This window comes from Callithrix jacchus, chromosome 14 (assembly GCF_049354715.1).
Source record: "Callithrix jacchus isolate 240 chromosome 14, calJac240_pri, whole genome shotgun sequence".
Taxonomy (NCBI): Eukaryota; Metazoa; Chordata; class Mammalia; order Primates; family Cebidae; genus Callithrix; species Callithrix jacchus.
This window is the reverse complement of record NC_133515.1, coordinates 15,481,060-15,508,253: the sequence shown is the minus strand read 5'-3', so window position 1 is coordinate 15,508,253 and position 27,194 is coordinate 15,481,060. Positions and strand designations below refer to the sequence as shown.

The window sequence follows — 27,194 nt, the reverse complement described above, 5'->3', positions numbered from 1 at the left end:
CATCAGCCTCGGGCAGGAGCAGCCAAGCAACCCCAGAGGCCAATGTGAGCTCAATTTAACTGCAGGCCTCTGTTTAAAATTTGCGATCACATTTGTAACTTAAATTAGTGTGTCTCCTTTCCCAAAAATTTTCCAATAGCTTCCCAAGTCGAAATAAAATCCTAACTCTAACCATAGTTGACAGAGCCCTACATGATCCGGACCCCAGGAATCTGGGGTCTCATCTCTTCCATCTTTCCCTGTCCATCTAGAGGGGATCCAGCCACACTGCCCTGATCCAGTTATGCCAAGTTCTGCCCTGCCCCAGGGCCTTCATAATTGCTGGCATCTCTGCCAGACTCTTCCCTAAGACAATCATACGCCTTCCTCCTTCCTTCATTCATGCCCAGTCTGAGAGCTACCCCTAAATACTTCATCTAAAATGACACTCCTTATCAATGTCTAGCTCTTTAACGCTGATTTACTTGCCATCTCACACATATACACACTTGCATACCTATATATGTTTATCTCTCCTCCAACAAAATGTGAACTCCAACAAATGCAGAGGCTCTGTTTTGTTCAACGAGATATCCCCAATACCTACAACAGTGAGTGCTGCCTACTAGGTACTTGATAAATGTCTCTTGAAGGAGGAAGGTGTGAATAATCTATTTTTATACATTTAATTTGAGATCTTAGAAAGTTTTTGACTGTAAATCATATTGTAGAGTCAGATCAGAATGGTACAAAACTCTTTCTCCCCATCATAAGGGTCATGGCTGGCGTTCTTATTACAAAATCTAGATTAACAAGAGAAAAGCGAACTAATTTATTTCATGACATGGGAGGCTGCAGAAATGAAGACCCACAGATCCAATAGAAAACTGGTCATTTTATGGTTAGATTCGATGAAGAGTGTATAGTTGTGTAAAAATGTGATTGGACATGATGGGTATGGCCTAATGGTAACAGACTGAGGCCTCTCTGCTCTCCTTCAAATTGGCTTCTCTAAGGGGCAGTCTTTCCTCCCAGACAAGAGGGCAGGACCTCTCTGGAATGAGGTCTTAGGATCTCCTTTCAGACAAGGTAGGTCCGGGAATTTCTTTATGGCCAACTCCTACACAAAAAGGCAGGGGAAAGCTTAGAGTAATATTTCTAGGGGTTTTTTTAAAAACAAGTTTCACTCTTGTTGCCCAGGATGGAGTGCAAAGGCGCAAAGTTGACTCACTGCAACCTCCACCTTCTGAGTTCAAGCAATTCTCCGCCTCAGCCTTCCGAGTAGCTGGGACTACAAGCATGTGCCACCGTGCCCAGCTAATTTTTTGTATTTTTAGTAGAGATGGGGTTTCACCATGTTGGCCAGGCTGGCCTCAACCTCCTGACCTCAGGTGATCCACCTACCTTAGCCTACCAAAGTACTGGGATTACAGGCATGAGCCACCGCACCTGGCCTAATTCTCAGTTTTATTTTGGGGAAAGAGTGGTTCTGGTTTCTCTGACCTGCCTTAAGGGAGGAAACAAAACAGAAGGAGGACAGGAGAAGATCAGAGAGAGACTTTGCTTCAGAGGCCTTTCCAGTGTGCTTCGGTTCAAAGCACTCAGCAAGCCACAGTGCCACACTTTGCGGTGTTGTTTGCTGAGCCCCAACAATGCCTATCACTGGTCACAGAGGAAGGGGGGTGGGAGTTGATGAGTCAGGCTGCCAGGGCGCAAGGTCCTAGTTCTGCCACTCACACTGGCCACGGGAAAGATGTTAACTTCCCAGAACCATATATGTAAAATAGGAATAATATAGTAACCTTGTCAGTCACTTGTAGGGATTCAAGGAGGCACTAATAACCATGGCTACCATCAACTGAGCCCACGCTGTGTGGCAGAAAGTACATCGTGTGCTTGACTTGCATTGCACTGTCCCGTCTTCACAGCAGCCACCCTGTATAGGGACAATTACAATTCCTAGGTTGCAGATGAGGAAACAAATCCAAAAAAGTATCTGAACTAAGGAGCTATAATTGCTTTACTAGTTTCCTATGGCTGCCGTAGCAAATTGCCATAAACTTACTGTCTTAAAGCAACACAAATTTACTAACTTACATTTTTGGAGGTCAGAAATCTGAAACAGATCTCACTTGGCCAGAATCAAGGTATCAGCACGGCTGCATTCTGGAGGCTCTAGGGAAGAAACGTTTCCCCACCTTTCCCAGCTTCTGGAAAATGCCTATATTCCTAGGCTCGTGGCCTTCCATCTTCAAAGTCCAGAGCACAGCATCTTCACATTTCTCTTTCACTCTGCTGCTCCTGACTCCATCTTTCAAATATAAGGATGCTGGTGATTACATTGGAGGCTGCCCAGATAATGTAGAATAATCTCCCTATCTCATGACCCTTAATCACATTTGCAAAGCTCCTCTTGTCACGTAAGGTGTCACATTCATGGGTCCAGGAATTCAGACGTGCATATTTTGGGAGACCATCATTTTGCTACCAATTACTAAGAGGCAGAGCTGTGATTTGAATCCCAGCCTATTTCTTGACCATCGCATTGTGCAGTAAAGTCTTTGGTGTTTATGAAGTGCTTTTCCCTCCCTTGTGGCAGTGGAGGGAGTATGGTAAGCTCTGGATCCCAGAGTCAGGTTTTGCATGCCACGTTGAACAAGACAGGTCATCCCCTTCTGTTCTTCTCCTCGGCAGTATAGGATGCCAAAGTCTCACGGGTAACTTTCAATATTGTTTTATCTCATCAAGGTAGAGTTTAAAACAATCCATTTCACCTCATCTCAAAATATATTATTTGACTCTTAAGCAACCACAGATGTTCAGTAGAAGTAGGTTACAAAGTGGAAATGAAAGCCCAGTGTGGGGACAGGCCATGACATCCCTCTTGTCCAACAGGGTGTCTGTGCAGAGTGTAGAGCAGCCACCAAGGGCAGACCTGGAAGCAGGATCCCCACAGAAAGAGGAGCAGGTGAGGAAAAGCTGGGGCAACCTAGCTCAGGATGCTCCAGTGAAGGATACAAGGTCCGGTCACACAGGTGACCAGGGAGAGGGTGGTGACCCAGGTCACAACAGACAGAAGCTCCAGGAACCAGCCCAGCAAGGTGGCGAACAAGCTGACACATACGGAGCCAAGGGATAGGACAAGTGTGGTCATGTGGCAGCCATGGGTGGACCTGCCCACAGGAGGGGGCACTGGGTGGGCTCCAAGTCAGGCTGGCGGCCCTTGAGGAGCCTAACCTGTCAGGGCTGGAAAGATCCCAAATGTGGTTCCGAGGCCCAGCAAACAAGCCAGCTCTGCTCCATCAGGGAGGGGGCAAGCCAACAGGACACGAGCCTTATTTGGTACAAAAGAAGTGGGGTTGCAGGGAAAGTAGAAGCTGGAGATGAGCTGCAGTTTGGGGAAGATGGGGTGTTCACAGCTCGGGAAGCCCCTGGCTCCCAAAGCTGTGTCAGCTCAACTATGTCCAGACCTCTACTCTGCCTGGGAATGGCACAGGCCACCCCTATACATATACACAAACCTCCACCCAGTCAGGGATGGTTCAGGGCCTCAAGGGCTGGACTCTAAAAGGGCCTTTATTCCTTCAGGTGGGAAGGAGTAGGGGACACCCTAAACAGCCTTCTAGCCGCCTGGGACCTGTTACAACCGTGAGTTCTGGGGACAGGGTGACTTGGTATCCAGTTGCATTATTTTGATCCTTTCCTGAATGTGAGCAACATGGTGTTAGAAATCAGAGGTGAATTCACGTGGGCTGTGTGTTTATGTGACAAAGCAGTAAGAATAAAGTAGATTGCCTACTCTAGATACACTTTCCTCAGCTATTCATACTTACAGTAACCTTTGAATTTATGGTCCAAACTGAGGTGCTTTTGAGAGCTCTTTTAATAGGTATATCAGATCCACAGGTGTAACGGCAAGTTCTCAGGGTCCAAAGCCTCACACCCAGGCACCCAGGCCCTTGTGAAGCTGCCTTAGCTGTAAGCATAATGGTTTAGAGGGATTATTCAACATCTAAATGCTTGCCTGCAACCTCAAACACTCTTATTCCTTTCACATGATAGACAAGAAATGCCAAAGTACAACTTCTTAGAAGGCAGATCAACAAAGTAACTCCCTCACAAGGGCCTCGGTTTGAAAGTCAGGGACACATTTCTCCTATTGACTATTGACATTTGAGAGTTGCACCTCCACCCCCAACCCCCGGAGTTTGTTTTTCTTTCGTGACATTGTTCTAAATTGGGGTACTTTTCTGCCATCCTCTCTGCAAGTTTACAAGACACTCTCTCTTGTCACTGAAACAAAAGTGTTTCAAGCTCAGGGGCAGTTTCATAGTGCATGTTATGGGTTATGAAATCAGTTCATTGGATTGAGGTCAGTATATTTTTAACAACAAAATGAAATAAACTAGTGTAGGAAAAAATAGAATGAAAAGGAATAGAATGCTTTTCACATAGTAAGAAATTCCAGAATTTTTTTATGACAGTATATTTTTGTAGCACTAAATATGAGGGTCTTTGAAGTGGTTGTGATGTAAAAATGCACTTCCTGGTGTGGGCTGCCACCAAAGTTTGCAGTCCTCTGCTATAAACAACCATCTTTGCTGCTTTTCTTTTTCCTTTCCTGGATTCTTACAGTGCCAAAGACAGCTCTCTCACTCCCAGGCACCCCTCTCAGTCATCCTCCATTCGCTGCAGATGGCTTAGTTTGATCCTTTAGGCTAGAGCCAATGAAATGCCTTCCTAGGTGATCAGTTCTATAAACATAAATCTTTATCAAAAAAGGAAAAGAAAGAAACAGCCAAAACCTCGCACCATTCACAAAAGACCGATCAGGCCATGTGAGGAGAGATCTCTGAGAAGCTCCAAAGCAACTCGACTAATTCTCAGCAACCCCACACCTCCTCGGTAGCATCTGCACCCCAGCTCTATTTGTGCCTAAGTGTGGGAGTGCGTGTGTTCTCATGCACCTCCCTTCTGTGCCACGAAATAAGTGGAAATATCCCTGACTGAGTGCCTGGCCCCACTTCTGCATTGTTTCAGGATCTCTGCAGCAACGCAGGGGCTTCCAGCCTTTTCCTGTAATGTTGCAGAAGGTAGATGCAGGAGCGGGGAGCCCTCACATCAAAGGCTGCCTTCCAGGACTGCTGGCTCAGGGAAGGGAGGAGGGGGACCCTGGTGCAGAGCAGAAGACCGCGACCCTAGGCAGGATGTCTGGAAGGAGAGATAAAAGCAAACTGCAAAGGTATTTTAAGAGACGTGCTGTTTCCACTCTTTACCATGTGTTCTTCATTCTGCTTTTGGTTACTGTTGACTTGAATTATGGAGTCTGGTTAAGGTAACTTAGATGCAATTACTTTTAGACATCAAAAATGAATGCTGACTTTTCCTGATGGTGCTGGGGGTGATGGGAAGTGGCTAAGACAGAATGCACATTGCCTTTTAGAAAGCTGGAAAATTCTTTTCTTCTCGCTTCCTCATGGGAGCAGAGAACCTGTTTTTCCAAGAGCTAAGAGCAGTTTGACAAATGCACAGGGTAAAATCTTGCATCCAAGATAAAAAGACAGCCCCCATGATGACATAGTGTGGTCATTACATTGCCAAAGAGGAAGCAAATACCTTTTAACCAGAAGGACAAGACACAGAGATAAACATTCTTCCTATTATAGAAATATGGTGGATTCCCTAGTGACTGTGATCTTAAATAAGTGATGCCATTGTTTTCCACTGAATAGCTAAAAATACTGTTAGGAGTATCAGTATGTCCCCCGATATTGTCAGAAGCTTCATGGGACCCTCAGGCAAGTATTGTGTATCCTCTCTTTGTACCTCAATCTCTGCTCCTGCAAAATGCAGATAATTATACCAGTAAGGGCTATTGTTTAAATTGATGATATTGGTTTTTGAAAGCTTCAAGTGGCTTGCAAATAATTCAAAATTCAACTGTAATTTCCAATCATTCTAAAAGCTGCATCTTGCCTTTTTTGGAAACGTTATTGCTCTGTCGGCTTTTTCCTTTTCTTTTTACAGAGTCTTGCTCTGTCATCCAGGCTGGAGTGCAATGGCCCGCTCTCAGCACCACAACCTCCGCCTCCTGGGTTAAAGCAATTCTCCTGCCTCAGCCTCCCAAGTGGCTGAGATGAGGCGTGCACACGACCACACCCAGCTACTTTTCTTATTTTTAAGTAGAGACGGGGTTTCAACATGTTGGCCAGGCTGGTCTCAAATCCCTGATCTCGTGATCAGCCTGCCTCAGCCTCCCAAAGTTCTGGGATTACAGGCGTGAGCCACCGCACCTGGCTCTGTTGGCATTTTCTAAGATGTGGCTATCACTGACAACTTCCATTCCATACTAAAATCCAGAAGAATCCTCATTCCTCTGGGGCAAACATCAGAGAGAGGAAGGGAAGAGCTGCCTCAGGGACCTGGCGCTTGACACCACTGCCTGAGCAAACCAAGCATCCTCAGCTTGCTCTCCACTGTGAGAGAACTGTGATGGGTTCCCATGCCATCTGAGCAGGAAAAGGCAGGAAGCAAGTGAGAAAAATTAGTGTTCTGACATTACTGACTGAAGCCTACACTCTGGTTTCCTACTTATCTGAGAGGTACAGTGTCTATTGGTACTGTCAGAATGAAAAATAGTCCATGATTTTGGTATCTTGGCTAATGCATCCTACAGTACAACTAATCCAGACAATTATTTTCTCAATCAAGCAGTCAAGTGACAAAATTAAGAGGATTAAAAAAAAAAACAACAATCTAAAGATGCAATTTGGTGGCAATATTAAACTGCAGACAGTGTATAATTTTGATTTCTTTCGTCTGGAGCATTTTTTTTTGCCAGCGATAAGTCACATCTGTCAAAACAACAACAACAAAAAATTGGCAGAAAATTAATTTTCATTGTCCTGATGTCTCTAAGTGGCTTGTGGTTTGGTTTGTAGATCATGTCTCATCTAGAGCTATAATCCTGTAATGAAAAATTAAATCGAACCAAGAGGAAACTATAAATCTAAAAAAAAAATTTTTCTTGTATGTGACCCATTATTCCCATCACAATTTTGCTTCCTAAGTAGTTTTGCCTTATATGAAAAGCACCAAGGATCCATCCACGTGGGGTCCTGGCAATCCCCATGCATGTGACATGCACCTCCATATGCATCTTGCCACCAACTTGGGAATGCCAGGAGCTGGTTATGGTTCACAGGGCATAGGAGTCCTTGCCATTCTCACCAATGGCACCAACATCTCGAAAACCTAAGCGAAAAAGCAAACAAGTTACAAACGTAAGCAAACCAGCATATTTTCAAGCCAAACAGCTGTTTCTTACTATGGCTTTTCCTTTCTGGTCCTCAGCGTGGCCACTATCACTGCTGGGCATGCATGGTGCTGGAGGACTCGCATGCATGTGGGGAAGAACTGCTTTCCACTGTGACTCTTTCCTGGGGCAACTTCCCTGAGCTACACTGCTAATGCATAGAACAGGACCCCAAGAGGGGTAAAAAACTGATGGGAACAAAAAGATGTACCAATGAACTCTGGTCTCAATATAGAAATAGCATGGTGGGGCCAGGTGCAGTGGCTCATACCTGTAATCTCAGCACTTTGGGAGGCCAAGGTGGGAGGATCACGAGGTCAGGAGATCGAAGCCATCCTGGCCAACATGGTGAAACTCCATCTCTACTAAAAACACAAAAATTAGCTGGGCATGGTATCACATACCTATAATCCCAGCTACTTGGGAAGCTGAGGCAGGAGACCCAAGGAGTTGGAGGTTGCGGTGAGCCAAGATTGCGTCACTGCACTCCATCCTGGTGACAGAGCAAGATTCTGTCCAAAAAAAGCATGGTGAGGAAATAGAAATATCTTTTCCATTAAATCAAAGAAACAAATATGGAAAACTAAATCCTAGAATGTTGAGTCCCTGGTGGTAGAGACTGTGCATTGCAAGCTCATGCATGGAACTGTGTCCTCTGCATCACAGAAGTACCTCAATTTGACAGTTACAGTATTAGTGTCATGAGGCTAGGATACCTCTTGGCCAATGCAACCTATTGCGTAACTGATCCAGACAATCATTTTCTCAATCAAGCAGTCAACTGATAAGGAGGACACTAAAATCAACCTAAAGATGGAATTTAGTGGCAGTGTTAAACTGTAGACAGTATTTAATTTTGATTTCTTTCATCTGGAGCATTTTATTGCCAGAAATCTGTCATATCTGTCAGAACAAACAAAAAAAAATGGACAGAAAATTGGTTTTCATCATCCTGATAGCATTTGTCCTCGAGATAGCATTTGCCTTGGTGAATACTGTTTGTCTTTTCGATCAGGAGAGTTGAGCTTATGGTCTTACCTCCGACACTGTACCCCTTCTGTAGAGTGCTTGTGAATGCTCCACCCAACATCCGCACTCCAGTGACCAGGCTTTTGGATTGCTGGTCTTTGAACCCTGGCCTGTAACCTCAAGCAGGGCAGAACATTGCCACAGAGCCCCAGATCACTGGCACCAAATCAAATTGTGAGGACTCTGTGCCAGGCATGCTATATGCAACTGGCTGTCCTTAACAGCCAGAGACAAGCCAGTGACAAGCCAGTGACGATGGGACTGGGAACAGTTCACTTCCTTCCCATTGGATAAATTCTTTATCAAGGGAGGCCTGGACCACATGGAGTCTGATCATAATCTGGATGTGTCTCATGAGTCTGATCCAGTATAGAACAGGGATGCAGGGACACTGGGCTACCACCGGCTCTGTACATCCCCGGTGCCCCATTCTTATGCTGTGGATAGAGCCCCCTTTTCTCCTAAACTTTGCCCCATTAGTTCAGGGGTCCCCAGTCCCCAGGCCATGAACCGGCACTGGTCTGTGGGCTGTTAGGAACCCAGCCACACAACAGGAGATGAGTGGCAGGCAAGCAAGTATTACCCCCTGAGCTCCGCCTCCTGTCAGATCAGCGGAGGCATTAGATACTTATTGGAGCATGAACCCTATTGTGAACTGAACATGTCAGCAGTCAAGGGTGCATGCTCCTTGTGAGAATCTAATGCCCGATGATCTGAGTAGGAATGGTTTCATCCTGAAATCCTCTGCCTCCCACCTCCCAAATCATGGAAGAATTGTCTTCCATGAAACGGGTCCCTGGTGCCAAAAAGGCTAGGGATATCTGCATTAGTTCCTCCTCGGCCATCCCTCTCCCTGCCCCACATCTGTTAGATTCTTCCTCATGTTACTATTAGTTATGAATAATTTGCTACTATTATTAGTGAAGGCATCATGGGTTGAGTGTCTCTCCCCCAAATTTACATGATGAAGCCCTAACTCCCAGTAACTCTGTGGCTTTATTTGGAAATGGGGTTGTTACAGAGAATTAGTTAAGAGGCGGTCATTAGGGTAGCCCTAATCCAATATGAGTAGTGTCCTTTTAAAAGGGAATATTAGGGAGACATTTGGGCAGATGCACACATAGGGAGATACCATGTCCACTTGAAGACAGAGATCAGAGAAGTGAGTCTACAAGCCAAGGGATGCCAAAGATTGCCAGCAAACCACCAGAAGCTAGGGAGAGGAACAGAACAAATGCTCCCTCACAGCCCTCAGAAGGGACCAACCTGCTGACACCTTGATCTTGGACTTCCAGCTCTCAAAACTGGGAGACAATAAATTTCTGTTGTTTAAGCCATCTAGTCTGTGGTACTTTGTGATAACAACTCTAGTGGACTAACACAAGGGGCATTGGCTGGCTTATCTTTGAGCAAATGAAGAACTGAATACAAGCAGTCAATTCTCCTCTTGAAACCTTGGTCAGTGAATCCCCTCCCACCCTCAACTGGACACTTCCTCTCAGTGACTATGCATGTTTGGTCGTACTAGATTATGTGGTGTAGGGGAGGAAAATAAAACTTTTTCTATACCTTCTTCTTTTCCTTAGCTGGGGCCTGTTAATTACACTGACAAAAGTGAGACTCTCAGGAGAAAAGACACACAAATCTTATTTTATGTTATTATTTTAATTTTTATGTGAAGGGTCATTCATAGAAAAGAAGTGAAGAACCAGAGAGGCAGTTAGACCCTGGAGTTTATATACCATTTTAACAAAGGGTGATAAACTGGCATAGAAGTAAGAAAAGAATCAAAAAGCAACCTGAGCTTCTAGGAGTGGAAGAGTAAACATATAGGGGAACCCCATGGAAAGTAAGGGTAATATATTTATGCAGAACTGTCTTGGTCCAGACTTTCTATTTCTAGTGACAAGAGTTGTTCTCCTCTTAGTATGGAAGAGGAGAGGAGTAACACCTTCACAAAGGGAAAATTATGTCCTGCTTTTTCTGCATTTGCTGCTTCTTAATTGCCTTCACTTCAAAGCAATCCTTATAAGAATGATACAATGGACTTTAGGGCTCTGGGAGAAAGGGTGGGAAGCGGGTGAGGGATAAAAGACTACAGATTGGGTTCAGGGTGTACTGCTTGGGTGATGAGTTCAAGTCACCACTAAAAAACTCACTTATGTAACCAAACACCACCTATTCCCCCCAAAAACCTACGAAAATAAAAAAAAATTTAATCCTTATGCCAAAGTGGCATATTTTGGTGTGACATATTTTGGTGTGCCATATTCTGATCCTCCAGTGGCCTTCTATAGATCTGCATGTCTGGCTTTCTGATGTATGGGTACAAGAAAGCCTACTTTGTAGACTGACATATACTAAATAAAATATTCATATACAAATACTACACAGTAGTCCCCCCTTATCTGCTGGGGATATTTTCCAAGACTCCATGGATTCCTTAAACTGTGGATAGTCCCAAAACCTGCATATACTATGTTTTTTTCTATGTATACATATCCATGATAAATTTTAACTTATAAACTAGTCACAGTAATAGATTAACAATACTAATAAAATAGAATAATTATAACAATATACTGTAATAAAACACATGTGAATGTGGCTGCTCTCTGTGTAAATATTTTATTGTATTTTACTTAATTTATTTTGAGTCCCACCGTGGACCATGAGTAACTGAAGGCATGGAAAGAGAAACTGCAGATAAGGTGGGGTGGCAGGGTCGGCTACTGTATGAATCAATACATTTTATAGACAGATATAATCTTAAGGAAGAAATAGAACACTCTATGTCTGCACATACTTTATCCACAGCTGTATTCATACAAATGTAAAGTGCAGAACAGAAGCTGCTCACTAAATCAGCTCAACTGAAACATCTGGATAATTAGTGGTACCTGGTCTTTTGGTTTCAATTCTCATGAAATGTGCAACTCTGACCTACTTATGAGATTAAAGTGTGTTTTCTGTTTGTTTTTGTTGGTGTTGTTTAACCCTCTGGGTGTCTCTGTGGCTTATTTCCAACAGGAAGAAAATAAATAATTTCTGTTGGAGAGAGTGTATCCCTGTGACTCAGGTGGCTTGCCCTGGTGATCACCTGTCTGGCCCCCACATCTTTCAAACCAGAAGGTCCAGGTGTTTGTTAGGATATCCAGCTCAATAAGCCCAGCACCACCTCAGTGACGAGCCCTTGGCAGCCTTCGGTGACCATTTGCAGAGTCAAAAATGAGAACAGATACGAGACACTAGCTTTCCAGACTGTGTCTGAATCTCCACCATTTACCCACATGATAGAAAATATACTACTTCCACTTCTATTACAAAGCATAATGACTTTCCCAGACTAAAGTGTTTTAACTCAATGTTTCTCAATGTGTGGTTTTTATACCCTGAGTCCCTTTCAAAGAGTTTGTGTGGTCAAAGCTATTTTCTTAATACTAGTAGGATATATTATTTGTCATTTCACTGTGTTGACATTTATGCTGGTACTAAAGTCACGGTGGGAAGACTCCTAGTGCCTTAGCAAGAATCAAGGTGGTGGTTCCAAACCAAGCTAGTATTCATTATATTCTTCATCACCAAGCACTAGGGGGAAAAGAAAAGCCCAGTCTCATTCCAGAATAACCTTGATGAAACAGTAACAATTTTTTTTTTTTTGAGACATATTCTTACTCTTGTTGCCCAGGCTGGAGTGCAGTGATGTGATCTTGGCTCACCTCAGCCTCCGCCTCCCAGGTTCAAGGGGTTCTCCTGCCTCAGCCTCCCAAGTAGCTGAGATTACAGGTGCCCACAACACGCCCAGCTAATTTTTTTGGTATTTTTAGTAGAGACAGGGTTTCACTATGTTGGTCAGGCTGGTCTCGAACTCCTGACCTCAGGCAATCCACCCACCTCGGCCTCCCAAAGTGCTGGGATTACAGGTGTGAGCCACCATGCCCGGCCACAGTAACAATTATTAATGTTATTAAATCTGGACCCTTAAACACATTTTTTTTTTTTTTGGACACAGTCTCACTCTGTTGCCCAGGCTGTAGTACAGTGGCACAATCTCAACTCACTGCAACCTCCACCTCCCAGGTTCAAGCAATTCTCCTGCCTCAGCCTCCCTAGTAGCTGGGACTACAGGTGCACTGCCACACCTGGCCAATTTTTTGTATTTTACTGGAGACGCAATTTCACCATGTTGCCCAGGCTGGTCTCAGACTCCTGAGCTCAGACAATCTACTCCCTCGGCCTCCCAAAGTGCTGGGATTACAAGCATGAGCCACTGTGCCCAGCAACACCCATCTTTTTAATATTCCAAGTGACGAAAGAGAAGATGCATGAAGCACTCTGCTCATATCAAAGAACTGTGGCTGTCTTGAGGAAAGGCAGTTGTGCAGTGGCCCAAGTTGTAAGTTCAACAAGATATTTCTTCCATCTTCACTGGAAACAACAACTGACAGACAAATACTTAGATTTTGGTAGTAGGTATTTTCTCAAAAATGAAGAGTAGCCTGTCATTCTAAGGGAAACAATGGACAGTATTTGTTTTTGTTTTCAAGGATAAAATTTGAGTTTTCAGGTGAAAATTATCATTTTGGGAAACTGTGAGTTTGGCAGTTTCCCAGTGTTTAAAAACTTCTGATTAGATAGATGGTGATATTAATTATTATAATCTGTTAATATTGAATAATGAAATGTATCAGTATTTGAAAGATCTATAGAGGCACTGTTTTCTAAATCTAACAAAATAATGTGTATGCTAAAGATCCGTTTGAAGCTTAAGATAGACCAAATGGGCTTTAATGTAATAGAATATGAAAAGTTTCTTGATGTGGTTTCAGATTCCATGTTGCAATCTTTAAGAAGTAGTTAAGAAAGAACTGCTTGTCAAGTTTTGGTGTAAAATCTATCTATCTATCTATAGAGACAGAGAGATGATGATCTCAGATGGCTATGAAAATGTTTCTCTTTTCCGACTACATTTCTGCAAAAGGTTGCATTTCCTCCATAAATTTCAACCAAAACCACGCATTCAACAGATCAGATTCAGAAGCAGACATGAGAATTGAGCTTTCCAGCTGTCTTCTATTAAGATCAATGTTAAAGAGATTCGCAAAAATGTAAAACCACACCACTCTTCTTACTAGTTGTTTTGTTTTGGAAAACGTAGTTATTTTTCATGAAAATATTCTGTGTTATATGTTACAGACTTAATGTTGTTAAACTTAAATGAATTAATTTGTTAGCTTCTAAGTTTTAATTTCTAATGCCATAAACATAATAGATACAACCCAAATAAACAACAGCCCTTTGGGATCCTTAATAATGTTAAAGAATATATAGTGTTGTACTCTTCGAGGCACTCTTTGAGAATAGGGGTTGAGAGTAGCTGGTTTAATTAAACTTGAAATTGATTGAATATGGTTCCACACACAGTTTCAATCCTTGTTAATATTCCCCACATATTCCAAATGTATAAAACACTGAGTTATAGATGTATTCTCAGCTGAAATCATCTAGATAATTGTATCCTATGGGCTATGCTCCCACCATGTTGTACCATTCTGTTCCAAGGAGTCCCTGCTACTTAACTCGGGGTTAGGGCCACAAAGAAGTAACTTAGAGATGCAGAATCCCTGTGCTTTTAAGGAACTTGCATTGCTTATTTTATTTATTTATTTATTGTTGGTTCTATTTTAGGAACAGCTTTTCTTCGGGCTGTTTCCCAACACATTTTAATGTTGTTTTTACAGGCATGGTTTTTTGTCTTGCAAATTGTGTCACATATTATCTCCCTGCCCATTGTGAAGCCACCTTCAATCTCTGTTTAAAAGTGTTACTGAATTTAGTTGTTTAAAGACATTACTTAAACCGCCTTTGCTGTGGTAGGAGATGTGGATTATTTACTTGTTTTATATTATTTTAGTTATTAACCAGATAATCAATGCTCGTGGTGCAAAATTCAGACCGTACCAGAAGAGAGTAATTAAAAGTGATTTTCCCCTTCCCTTGATGTTCAAGTCTTCCTTGGTTCTCCCCAGAAGCAACTACTGTTGCCAACCCCTTGTGCATCCTTCCAGAGATATTCCAAACATGTGTAATGGCCACGCACCCTTTTCTTACAAATGGTGGGACACTCCACACAATGACTTGCACTTTCTTCTTTCACTTAGCACCCCGTCTTGGAGATCCCCCACCCCCAGAGAGAGGGTTTGCCTCACTATTTATAGTGGTGTAGTGCTTGCTCCATTGTATGGACGAATGACTTGACTCTTCCTCTACCTATAAACATTTAGATTGCTTCCCAACTTTTGCTACCTTAAACAATGTTCTAGTGTCTGCATACATCTGCGTTTGTGTACAACAAACATATATAAATATAACTTCAGGATCAAAAGGTATGTAAGCCAACATCACTACACTACAGTTGTGTTAGAGAAAATTGTAAGTCCTAGGTTACTGAGAAATTGTAAAGAAGCTGGTGGGTGATATTGTGAAATAGATAGTGTGTCTTCTTTTAGTTTCCTGATGTACAGCTCCTAAAATCCTTTAAATCTGGCCAGGTGCAGTGGCTCACACTTGTAATCCCAGCATTTTGAGAGGCCAAGGCAGGTGCATCAGTTGAGGCCAGAAGTTTGAGACCAGCCTGGCCAACATGGCGAAACCGTCACTACTAAAAATACAAAATTAGCTGGGCATGGTAGTGCGCACCTGTAATCTCAGCTACTGGAGAGGCTGAGGCAGGAGAATTGCTTGAACTTGGGAGGCAGAGGTTGCAGTGAGCTGAGATCCTGCCACTATACTCCAGCTTGGGCAACAGAGCAAGACTCTATCTCAAAAACAAAACAAAACAAAAAGGCTTTAAATCTCTTGAGTGAGAAGAGTACTTTTATATGCTAATGAGATAATGATGGCTGGGGAGACCTAGGCAGCTTCAGGATGGGGGCTGATCACTGGAAAGACCAAGGCATGACTAGAGGGTTGGGACTTTCAGCCCCAACCCCAACCTCCCAGGAGGACAGAGGCACTCAAAGTCAAGTTGATCACTAGTGGCCAACGGTCTAATCAATCAGGCCTATGCAATGAAGCCTCCATGAAAACCCAAAGGACAGGGTTCAGACGGGCATCCTGATGGTTGAACATGCTGAGCTTCCTGGAGGGTGGTGACCGCATGCCTTCCCCCTGTCTTGTTCTGTATCCTGCAAATCTTTGTAATACATGGGTAAACATAAATAAAGCGCTTCCCTCAGTTCTGTGAGTCACTCTAGCAAATTAAAGGAATCCAAAGAGGGGTTCTAGGACCCCCTCCCAAGTTAATAGCCTGTTGATCAGAAGTATAGATGACAACCTACTACTTGGAAGCCGCATCTGATGTTCGGGGCAGCAGTCTTGTGGTACAGCGCCCTCAACCTGTGGGATCTAACTCTGGGCAGATAGTGTCAGAACTGAATTTGAGGACACCCAGCTGGTGTCTCCTGGAGAATCACTTGCAGAATTGCTTCGTGGGGGCGGGGGGGGGGGATCACACCCATCTGGGGTCACAGAAGTGTTCTGTGTTGTGAGCATCCAGTAGGAAAAAAACAGCTTGGGGTTGGGCATCGTAGCTCACATCTGTAGTTCCAGGGCTTTGGGAAGCCAAGGAGAGAAAACTGCTTGGGCAGGAGTTCATGACTAGCCTGGACAACACAACAAGACCTTGTCTCTACAAAAACAAAAATAAACAAATTAGTTGGGTATGGTGGCACACCTGTGGTCCCAGCCTCTCGGGAGGCTGAGGTAGGAGAATCACCTGAGTCCAGGAGTTTGAGGTTACAGTGAGCTGTGATCATGCCACTGCACTCCAGCCTGGGTGACAGAGCAAGACCCCGCCTGTAAAAATATTTTTGTAAACTGTTTTTCTTTGATATCTTACAAAGTTATATGGTACGTAGCACTTAACTTGGTTGTTAACTGCCAGAATATCTCCATAGAGAGGGGTTGTTCCTCTTTCTTTAAAAGAGAGTGGAAAGAAAATAAAGAGTTTCCTTAGCCTGACTGGAAAAAGAAATCAGGCTTTATGCTTCTTGATCCTGGAAAATGTTCAGCCCATTTTTGTCGGGAGGGAGAAGAAACAGGGAAGAGGGTTGCGGATGGCTTTGCCTTTCTGTTTGACTATTTTATTTCTTGTGCTGGTTGAGAAGGGGAAGCTTTAAGGATGGGTCATGAGAGCTCAGAAACTGATCACTGCCTTTCTTCATGAGGCAGCATGGTGGAAGGGACAGAACCAGGAAAAGTGAGCAGTCACACCATCACACGCTGTCCTGATTTGCATCCTGTCCTTCTGCACCATTAACTCTGACTTTAAACACGTTATTTGCCCTCTCTGGGCCTCGGTTTCCTTACCTGTAGAACTGAACTATGTGGAGTTTCTTCCTTTTTTCCCATCAGACCTCTTATATCACCATCTCCACACCCGCTGTTGCCACTAACCCTCAGCCCACTGCAATGTGCTTCTGCCCCCATGATGCCACTGAGCATATTCAGATGTCACCAACAGCCACTGTGCTGCCACATGCAATGCACTCTCAGCAGCCCCTGGCCACCACTCCTCGGCTGTGTCAGTCACTGGCTTCCCTGCCCTGGCTCCTGGCTCTTTCTCCCCATCCTTCCTTGACACTGCCTTCTCAGTCACCTCTGTGGACGCTGTCCCCTAAACCTTAGGCTCCCCTGGAACTTGCCCCAATCCACTCTTAACCATTCACATGCTTTCTTGCATGACCTCACTCACTTTCCTGGTTTATTTATTTGCTCTTTTGCTTAACTGATTTTTACTTACCATTTGGCTAATGACCCCTATGTTCATATCACCAGCTCCAACCTTCCCACTGAATCTCATGTTTCTACAAGTTTGGGAAATTTTTCTATTTGAATGGCTGTCCCCAAATTGCTTCTGCTTCAATAGGTCAAATGTGAATTAATCTCCACCACCAGCTTGTTTTTTTCTATTTTCCTGATGATTATACCTTTTGGTTATCCAAGATCCCTCTGCCTTCTCAGTTCAAGCGATTCTCGTTCAAGCTTAGTGTAATGATCTCAAGGCTCATCCATGTTGGAGCATGTGTCAGAATTTCCTTCCTTTTTCAGTGTGAATAAGAGCCCATTGTATGGATGTACTACATGTTGCTCAGGCATTCACCTATCTATGGATGCTCAAGTTGCATCCACCTGTTGGCTATCGTGAATAATGCTGCTGTGAACATGAGTGTGCAAGTATTTCTTCCAAACCCTGCTTTCAATTCTATTAGGGAGTAATACTTTCCATATCTTAGCCTTGACCAGAACTAAATGGAATTTCATCTTTACCCAGCTGGCTCCCTCCCTTCCAGTCACACTGGACTTTAAGCCTTAGAAGCGATGGTTGAGATTTATTCACCTTGATGGCATTGTGAGGATGAGTCACTGAGCAAACAACTTCCTGCTCAATAGTTTTCTCCTGGCACTCTACTCAATCCAATTACTAGGGGAAGGATACTCTGTGAACTTTTTTTTTGTTTTTTTGAAATGGAGTCTCGCTCTGTCACCCAGGCTGGAGTGCAATGGCGCAATCTCGGCTCACCGCAACCTCCGCCTCCCGGGTTCAAGCCATTATCCTGCCTCAGCTTTCTGAGAAGCTGGGATTACAGATACCCACCACCATGCCGAGCTAATTTTCGTACTTTGAGTAGAGACAGGATTTTACCATGTTGGTCAGGCTGATCTTGAACTCCTGACCTCAAATGATCCAACCACCTCGGCTTCCCAAAGTGCTGGGAACCATGAGAACTTTTAAAGTCAAAAAAACCCTAAGTTCAGGACAATTTACAAATTCTTCATTTCTAAGGTGAGGATTCTAGGTAAGTAGAAAAAAAGAATTTATCTAAAACCAGGAGTAAGAGACAAGGTTTATCAAGCTGTGCTTGAAAAGGAATGAGGAAAAAAAAAGAAAAAAAAATTGTGCATTATACTTTGTTTTTTTAAAAAAAAACTCGATATGTGACAGCATTGACAGTTGATAATACTCTTTCTAAAGTTACATTTTGTTTTTATCGTAAAAAGTTACATTTTAAAACAAGCTCAAAGATAATACTAGGAAATTGTGCTAATAACCTTTAATGTGTCTACAGTTTAGGATGTAGTGGGTATCAGTCTGCCTTAATTTTAGAATCCGTATTTTGGCTGAAAAGAGAAAGAATGAATCTAGAGATTAGCGTGATGGTGGTCGCATTCACACCTGTGTCCACAGAGGCTTGCTGGTACTTCTCTTACGTTGGGTCTTATTACCGTTTCCCTCTCCATTTTAAATATCACGAAGATTCAGTTAGCAAGCTGTAGGTTCAGGGTCAAAATGGCGGACATTTTGTAAATGATGAAATAGAAGGTAGAATCTTAAAAACCTTCTTTGTACTGGTCCCATGATGTCTCCCCTGAGGTTGGCTCAACATGCAGCACTTGGCTTCCTAGAATAACTAAGTCCATTTTCGAATGTTGGCAGCTGTAACTGCCACCCCCAGGGTCTGGCACTGCTAACTTCTATCTGAAAGGATTACTCATTCCATTGCTCCTCACCTTAAATCTGGCAACATTTTTGTCCACCAGTGAGGACACCTCAGGTTTCCAGCACAACACACAAGCTGATACAGGAAGATGTACATAACACACACTTCCCTCTACTTGCCTGTGCCAAGAATCCTTCTCATCTGAGAAAGACCCAAGTGTTGGTTTTGGATGCCACCATCAAATAATAGCATAGGATGTGGGCCGGGTGCGGTGGCTCAAGCCTGTAATCCCAGCACTTTGGGAGGCCGAGGTGGGTGGATCACGAGGTCAAGAGATCGAGACCATCCTGGTCAACATGGTGAAACCCCGTCTCTACTAAAGATACAAAAAATTAGCTGGGCATGGTGGCACGTGCCTGTAGTCCCAGCTACTCGGGAGGCTGAGGCAGGAGAATTGCCTGAACCCAGGAGGCGGAGATTGCGGTGAGCCGAGATCACGCCATTGCACTCCAGCCTGGGTAACAAGTGCGAAACTCCGTCTCAAAAAAAAAAAAAAAAAAAAAAAAAAAAAAAAATAGCATAGGATGTGACACGTTTCCCGGAGATTAGCAGTCAAAACTTTAGACTTCAAAAGGCATCACCCTGCTAAATCTGCTAACAGGTAGCTTAGCACCATTCAAGTGATATCTACGGAGAGACTGGTGCTGTCAGAGACACTCCATTAAAATAGGTCATGGCCCCTGACACAGACTCCCATTTGGTTTAACCTTCACCTCTCCAACTGCCAAGAGACTGGTCATGGACCCTCCAGAAGAAGAGAAAACAATTCATTTTGCAGCTGTGTGGGGTTATCTGCTCAGGGAAAGCAGGTGTGCAAGTTATGACTGGGAATTTCCAAGTCATGTAATCCTAATGTTGCCACAAGAAGGTGAAGCAACTCCCAATAACCTGCCTGGGATTAAGACTGCCCAGGTGTTCTCCCAGCTGGCAAGCTGCCTCTCTGGCCTCTGCCTGATTCCTTTTGGGACACAAAACTGTCTCGCCGCCCTTCTGCTCTGAATCTGATTCTGGGTTGGACTTAGGTTAGCAAACTTCTCCTGTGTCTTGGTTCTGGTGTGACTCCTGAACTCTGTCTGGGTCCTGCCTTCTGGATGGCAGACTCAGCTTCCAGCTCTGTCTGAGTTTGCAAAGTAATCTCGGCATCCCCAGCCCAGCCTGGTAACTGGGCTGAGCTCCTGGTATTCCTGATTCTCAGCAGTGTCCCTTCATTCTGGTGAACTTGGCACAGGCCCTCGTGTGGGAGCCAAGGCATGAGTCGGCTTGCTCTCCTGGCAGAGATGCCAGGGCAGGTTTCCCAGGCAGGAACTGTGGCTTTGTTACCTGCTTCATGGAAAAGTGCAGCCACGTGTTTTTCCAGTCTGATTCACAAAGGCAGCTCCAGGTCTTCAGGGGAATCAAGAACAACCAGCCTTGGCCCCAAGGTGGAATTTATGTCACCCCTTTGCATTATTTTTCTGGGACAAAGAGCCTAGATGGGCATGTGAATGATAATATCACATTATTTACTAGCACATCAGAAATGGGGCCCTCTCAAACTATGAACAAAATGGTATTATTGTTCCTAAGCACACACGCATATTCAAACTAGCAGCAAGCTGTTAATTATGTTAATGCCTTTATTGCACAAAAATGTAAAATTTACCATTAACTTGGGGGCTGACAGGAAGAGCTGGCAAATCTCCCCTCTCCTATCCTATCTGGCTATCTTGCTGGGCTTATAATGCCAGGGCCTACTTGGAATGGCCACAGCCACACATGGGCATCATGGGAGACCGTTGTGGGCAACTTCAGCTTCTTCTTCTGAAACCATTCTCAACTTTCAGAAATCAGCAGGTGAATCATACCCCGCGCCCTTGTTTGCATATATAAATTGCACACCTGCCAAGTACAGACTCCTTGATTATTTCCCCAACAAAAACTTCCTTTGGCTTGCTTTCCCCATAGTCTTTCTCTCCCTCACTTGCCCATTTTGCCTGCAGAGGTTCTCCTGTTGTTCTCACTGGGCCTGCTCTTCCCAGGTGGACTCTGAGGCTCCTTCTCTGTGAGCTAAAGCCTCGTAGCATGAAGGCATTCTCCTCCACTGGGCCACAGCCCCTCCCCTCAGCCATTCCTACCCCCACCTCCTGCTGCTTTCTTGCACCCACAGAGAGGGCCCCATGACCTGGTGCTTCCTCAGCTTAGCCTGGTCGCCCGTCTGCTCAGCCTGGTCTCACGCTGGATGTAGGGTTCCTCTGAAACTTCAGAGGAGCTTCAGATGGAAAGGGAAAGAAAGTAATCTTTCAAGACTCCGAGTCTAAACCCACTCCAGGTCTCACCTTCCTACACCAAAAATGCCACCCTATCAGCAGTCGAAATATACTAATAAGATGAACATCATGGTGGTAAACATGGTGGTAGTAGTGATGATGAATGATTGCTCCCCTAGACTCCACATCTAGGATCTGGACCATCAGCAGTACACTCACTAACTGTCTGCCCCATTAGTTCTGCTCCAGCCAGGACCTGCTGTCCTTTCTCTGCATCCGTGTGCCAATTGTAAATGAGGAAGAGAGACCTGTCCAAAATAAACGAATTCTCGATACAAAGCCAACTGGCTGGGTGAAGGTGTACTTCTCGTAAAGGAAGGCTGTGATTCTGCGAGTGCCAAAGTGCTGGTTCCAGTGTTGGCTGGAAAGTGTTCTAAGGCAGGCAGGCCTGCTTCCACAAATGACACTCCTGCTGGTAGCGATGAAGGAACCTTTACGGAATTTCTCTGGGAGACAGAATTTTGTTTAACTTTTTATGTGACCATTTGTACAGACAGAAATTTTTTTAAGCATTTGCTAGAAAATCAACACACCCCAAACAGAAACTAAAGACATGAATTCCCCAGATAGACTCCTAAAAACGAAGATGGTGGCTTCAGTTTGCAGAATGCAGACTTTGAGGAAGTCCTTCCATGAGTGACCTTCTCTGGGATTAAGGCCTAAGCTGCTGGTGGTGGTAGTGGTGGCGGAGGAGGATTGGGGCAGGAGAAGCAGCCCCTCACTAGTGAAGAAAAGCTGGACTCTGAGACAGAAGCACCACCTCAGGAACGTCCACATGCACACTATCCTGCAGCCTCATTTTCAGCTCTTCATTGTACCTGTGGATGCCATAACCTGTGGGTTACTTCCATTAATTCAGGCAGAGATTCCCACTTTGCATCTGCTGACATCTGGAAGGCCAGACCCTTGGCTTTGCTTTAATGCAGGTTAACTTCCAAGTGGGTCTCAGAGCAAAGCCCAGATAATTCAACCGCCTAAATGGGAAATGGGCCTGATGTGTCTGATCTGAGCAGGGCCATAGAGAGCCACTGGATAGCAGCCTTATATTGCCTTAGGAATTTTCAAGAAAACTGAATTAAATTCAGTGATACTGATCAAGTTACAAAGTGCTGTGAACACAGATACAAATGTCTCAGTTCTTGCTCCACAGTCTTTCCTCTGTTGTTATAAATATGGGAAAGACGGTGTGGACTGGACAAAAATGAGGCTATGATGGCTACCCATGCAGCCTTCCTAGCGGGAATATTTTATTTTGTCTAAGGATAAACAGGAGTCTGCCAGGCAGAAGAGAGTGAGGAAGGGAGTTCCAGGAGTCACAGGATGAAAGGCTCCCCTCACTGGCCTAAGGTGGAAGGTGTGAGGCGCAAAGGCAGAAAGCGGGGAGGGGTCTCTAAGACTCTCCTTTGCAGGATCGCAGTGTCTGCTTCTGTTTCCTCATCATTTTCCAAACGTATTCTTAAAAAAAAAAAGAAAACCTCTCAAGTATTCTCTCCAACTGTTTCTAGCCTGACCTGGAAACTCGAGGGACAAGAAGCAATACAGCAATACAGATAGACCCTCCACGCCAAGAGGGTGGGAAAGAGAACTGAGTCCAGAAAATGTTAGCTAGATTACATCACAGTCATGTGCCAAGTGGAAATCGAATATCAAGTTATTAAAAGGAAGGCAAAAAAAGATAAGAAAAGAAAAAGCCCTCGAGTTTAAAGACGGCTACATGAATAGTTGTGACATCTGATAGTGATTTACCACCGGACCCCCTTCAGCCCCCTGTGGAGAGAGTGACTTCTCTGGTCTTACTGAGGAGTAATTGCTCAGAATCTCTCACTCTGCACAAGATTTCAGGGATATTTATAGGGTTAGGATGACCCAGAATTTTTTTTTTTGAAACGGAGTTTCGCTCTTGTTACCCAGGCTGGAGTGCAATGGCGCGATCTCGGCTCACCAAATCCTCTGCCTCCTGGGTTCAGGCAATTCTTCTGCCTCAGCCTCCTGAGTAGCTGGGATTACAGGCACGCGCCACCATGCCCAGCTAATTTTTTTGTATTTTTAGGAGACGGGGTTTCACTATGTTGACCAGAATGGTCTCGATCTCTTGACCTCGTGATCCACCCGCCTCGGCCTCCCAAAGTGCTGGGATTACAGGCGTGAGCCACCGCGCCCAGCCCGACCCAGAATTTTTGAAGGTTTTTTATTTTTGGCAAATAGTCCTTCCAGGAGATGCTGAAGGTCAGGTATTTTAGAAAATCTGTTTCTGGTACTTCAGCAGTCAACTACTATGCAATGAGGGAGAAAGAAGCTTGGTTGTTCCAGGAAGCTCTGTTATGACTCCGGGGTCCAATTTTAAAGCACCTTCTGAAATATGTGAAGGATATTCCTAAACTTGCTCCCTAGAAGAACTTAAAGCATAGCTTTTCATCACACATAAATCTATACCATGGGGCAGAATTAGCCACAGGAGACATTCTCAGTTGTCAATCAGCCATAAAAATGGCTTGAAGAAAAAAATAGATAATGTGAAATAACTCTTTAAAGTAAGAAGAGAGGTGGTACATTGTTAGCTTCACGGGTAAGTTAAAGAAGACACAAAAAGGTGAAGGGTGTTACCTGTGGCCACACACACTGCTCCATAGGAGCTCCTGGGCCTGGAGTTTGCCCCTCCCTCCTAGAGCTTGGCCAGTCCAGGCTCTTTCTAGCTAGACCGTTTGGATTTTTTGGTAATGACCCTAATCAAAGCTGAAATAGCACAAAATGACTGGTGGCAGTGGAGAGAGAACCTGGGATTTCAAATTTTTAATGCTGACTCATAAAGTTAATTCACAAAGACTAACAGATTTCAGTGTGGTTTAAAATAAACATTCTTGCTGGGCATGGTGGCTCATGCCTGTAATGCCACCACTTTTGGAGTCCAAGGCAGGAGAATCGCTTGAACCAGCGTAGGCAGAGTTTGCAGTGAGCGGAGATTGCCCCACTGCATTCCAGCCTGAGTGACAGTGAGATTCCATCTCAAAAAATAATAATAATAAATAAAATAAATGTTCTGAAAAACAAGTGAGGCATAAGACTCCCATTTCAGAAATTCCTGGAAGAATCTAATCTCCCATTTCAAGTATTTTAGGGAAGCAAATAGTTCATTCAAAAGAGAATTTTGCTAGGTTTGCACAGACTTTGGACATTAATACTTCCTTTAAATGGATTTTGGAATCATTGACAGAGGAAAAACAGGAGTAAAACTGCAAGAGAAGGCAAGCAGACACGTGAATAGATTGCTGCTGAAAAGGATTAAAATCAGAGACCAAGAGACCTCAAACAAGAAGCAAAGTTTTTTAGAGTCTACCTTAGAAATACTTTTCGTCTGAAACCATCCAGCAACATTTACTAGCCCAAATGAACTCTATCGGTCATTGATGCACCAAACATAGCCTTTCTTAATGCGGTATCAAAGCCACACTGGAAATTTGTATCCAATGCTCCAAATAAACTCTAACCATGGATGGGAAACATGAAATCATGGAGTTGTTTGTGGATTTGGCTCAAAGTGAGGCATGTTTTGAGGCTTTAAACACTGACTATTTGCATCCAATAAATCAGTTTGTGAAAAAGGAGAGAGGGAAGAAACGGGATATGGAAATTTTCTATCTCAAGAGAGAGCCAAGCCTGTTCCCTCCTAACCAGAGCAGGGCAGAAGCCGGAAGGGCAGAAAAACAGCCTGCCCTTTGTGGAAAGCTGAGCTTTTCCTGAAAGTCTGACATGCAAAGGAACAAAGTTTGAATCCTGCAAGATCATTGCCATAACCAGATCAAGTTTCTCCTGCTTGTTGGAGGCCCTCGGGTCTCCCATCACAACTGCACCCAGCCCACGGGCACAGGCAGGTGCACACCCTGCCTGTAAAGTCATCTTCCATAGACTTTCCTGTTGGATCTGGGCAAATAGTGTTTTCAGAAAAAGCGAATCCAGCTTTCTGAGCCACCGCCCTGAGATCTGCTGCGGTGTCATAAGAAGGCATGCAGGGACCTGCCTCCTGACCCCACTGCCAGGAGGGGAGCTGGTTTGATCACTCCTGACCCCTTCCCGCCAGCCTTTATGATCTTAGACACTTACTCACCTTCCAACCATGTGAGGCAATTAAGAACGATTACCCCTGAATCAAGCGCAAATCATCCACTAGTTTCTTGGCCAAGGTTTGAGTGGGAGGAACAGCTTGTGTGAAATCCTTTCTTAATGGTGACAAAATGCTTAAAAATCTTGATGGTAGTGGTCAGTCAGGGTAACGAATGTAGGGAGGTCTGACCCTCCCAGCTTATATTTTCATGTATTCACTTTCTTCCTGGCAATGGTGAGGTCATCCTAATCCCCCTAGGGTAGCCCTCATCCAGGTAGGAGGCTACTGTTTGTCCCTGCACAGATGGATCTAGCCCACCAGCAGCCCCCTCACGACTCCACCACAGGGTGGCAGTTTCCAGCACACTCCTAGAAGCTCTGCCTTTGACCTCTCCCAGAGAGTGAAATTTCAGCATTTGTACAGCTCAGACCCACGGGCTGCAACTTTTCTACCTCCTGCTTACCTAGATGAAGTAACTGACAAGAGGAAGTAATACTTTCAACTGGATTTTAGAGTTCCTGAGTCTAGTCTATGTTTAGTCTATCTCTACTCCACTCTCCCTCCCCCACTCCAGAAACTGACATTTCAGTTTCCTGGTAAATTACTGAGTCCAGAGTTGGAAGCCCTAAGGGGTATTTATTTTATTTCAAAGCACCTTTAGTCATCAGAATCACCTGGAGGGCTTGTTAAAGCAGGAGCTGGCCTGAGTATGTGCCTTTCTGACAGGTTTGCAGGGGATCCTGCTGCACCAGGATTTGAGAGCTGCCGGCCACAGGTCTTTTCCTCTCTTTCCTCCCTTCCTAGCTGTCCCATTCCCTGAAGCCCACCTACAGAAGGGATGGGAGAACATGGGCAGTGTTGTCTCATGAAGGAATGATAGGAGAATTGCAATAAACAAAAGAAGAACTTGAATAACTCATCACAGTCACCATTGATCCTTTCCCCAGGAAATAGTACTTTTTAATGTTTTTTTCTTTTTCATGAACTAACCTTTTATCTATAGCACAGAGGTTTTCTCTCAAGAAAATCTGTCATCTTTAGAACTAGATCTGAACTTAATCCTTTCTGGTGGCAGTTAAGTCCATTTCCTTCTTATTCTGGATTAATTTCCCCTTTGCCATCAAATAAAACAGAGGACTTTACTAAGCAAGGGCCTACTTCCTGCCAAGTAATGTGCTGGTAGTGCTAGGCGGTTTATGTGCATCAACTCAAAAGATCTTAGCCAGAATTTTACAAACTATATGCTATTAGTCCATTTTACGAAATAGCAAACTGAAGCTTAGGGAAGTCTTGTAGTTACTGGAGATCACAGAGCTGGGCATAGGTAGAACAGAGGTTCAAATCCTGGATTGACTTTGGAGATCAAGCTATATCGCCGTAGATAGTATTACACTTTCAATAGTGAAAAAGTTGTCACAATTTTGTCACCTGTCACTCATTTAATACATACATTTATTAAGAACTTACTATATGCCATGCTCTATAATTAGGTCCTGAGACTATAACGATATACAAGATGGAACTCTTCAAAACACATTTTCCTAGATTGTCTCATGAAAATTTATTTTTTAATACTTTGTCCTTCAATGGAATTGCTCATGAAAACATATACGTCATTAAAAGCACAAATTGCGTTCCCCTCCTCTATTTCTTGCCAACCTCCTTTGACTTACTATTAATCTCAGTTTAACCAGTTTGTTTCTTGTTTTCCTTAAAGGAGACTGTGTTGCTTTTATTTTAAATATATTTTTAGTTTTTGAATGGGTACAACATTAATATAGCTCAAAGTTTACAAGAAACAAACAAAAACCTGTATAGTAAAAATTAATCTCCTTTCCACTCCATAAGCCCTAGCCACCCAGATCTCCCCAGAGGCAACCATTTGTAAATATACATTGTCTTAC

The 27,194-nt window shown here is 44.0% G+C and overlaps 1 protein-coding gene across 2 annotated transcripts in view; it reads left to right on the top strand.

Annotated features, from left to right (window-relative positions):
- FHL2 (four and a half LIM domains 2) overlaps positions 1-27,194 on the top strand; it is a 79,846-nt gene that overhangs the window by 6,741 nt on the left and 45,911 nt on the right. Inside the window, exon 1 of one of the 2 annotated variants that reach the window (XM_054244665.2) lies at positions 5,008-5,221. The exons of the other annotated variant lie outside the window; for it this stretch is intronic. The gene's annotated coding sequence lies outside the window, so the exon portion shown is untranslated. Of the gene's footprint in view, positions 1-5,007; positions 5,222-27,194 lie in introns of those variants that run through there. 2 annotated transcript variants of the gene reach the window in all.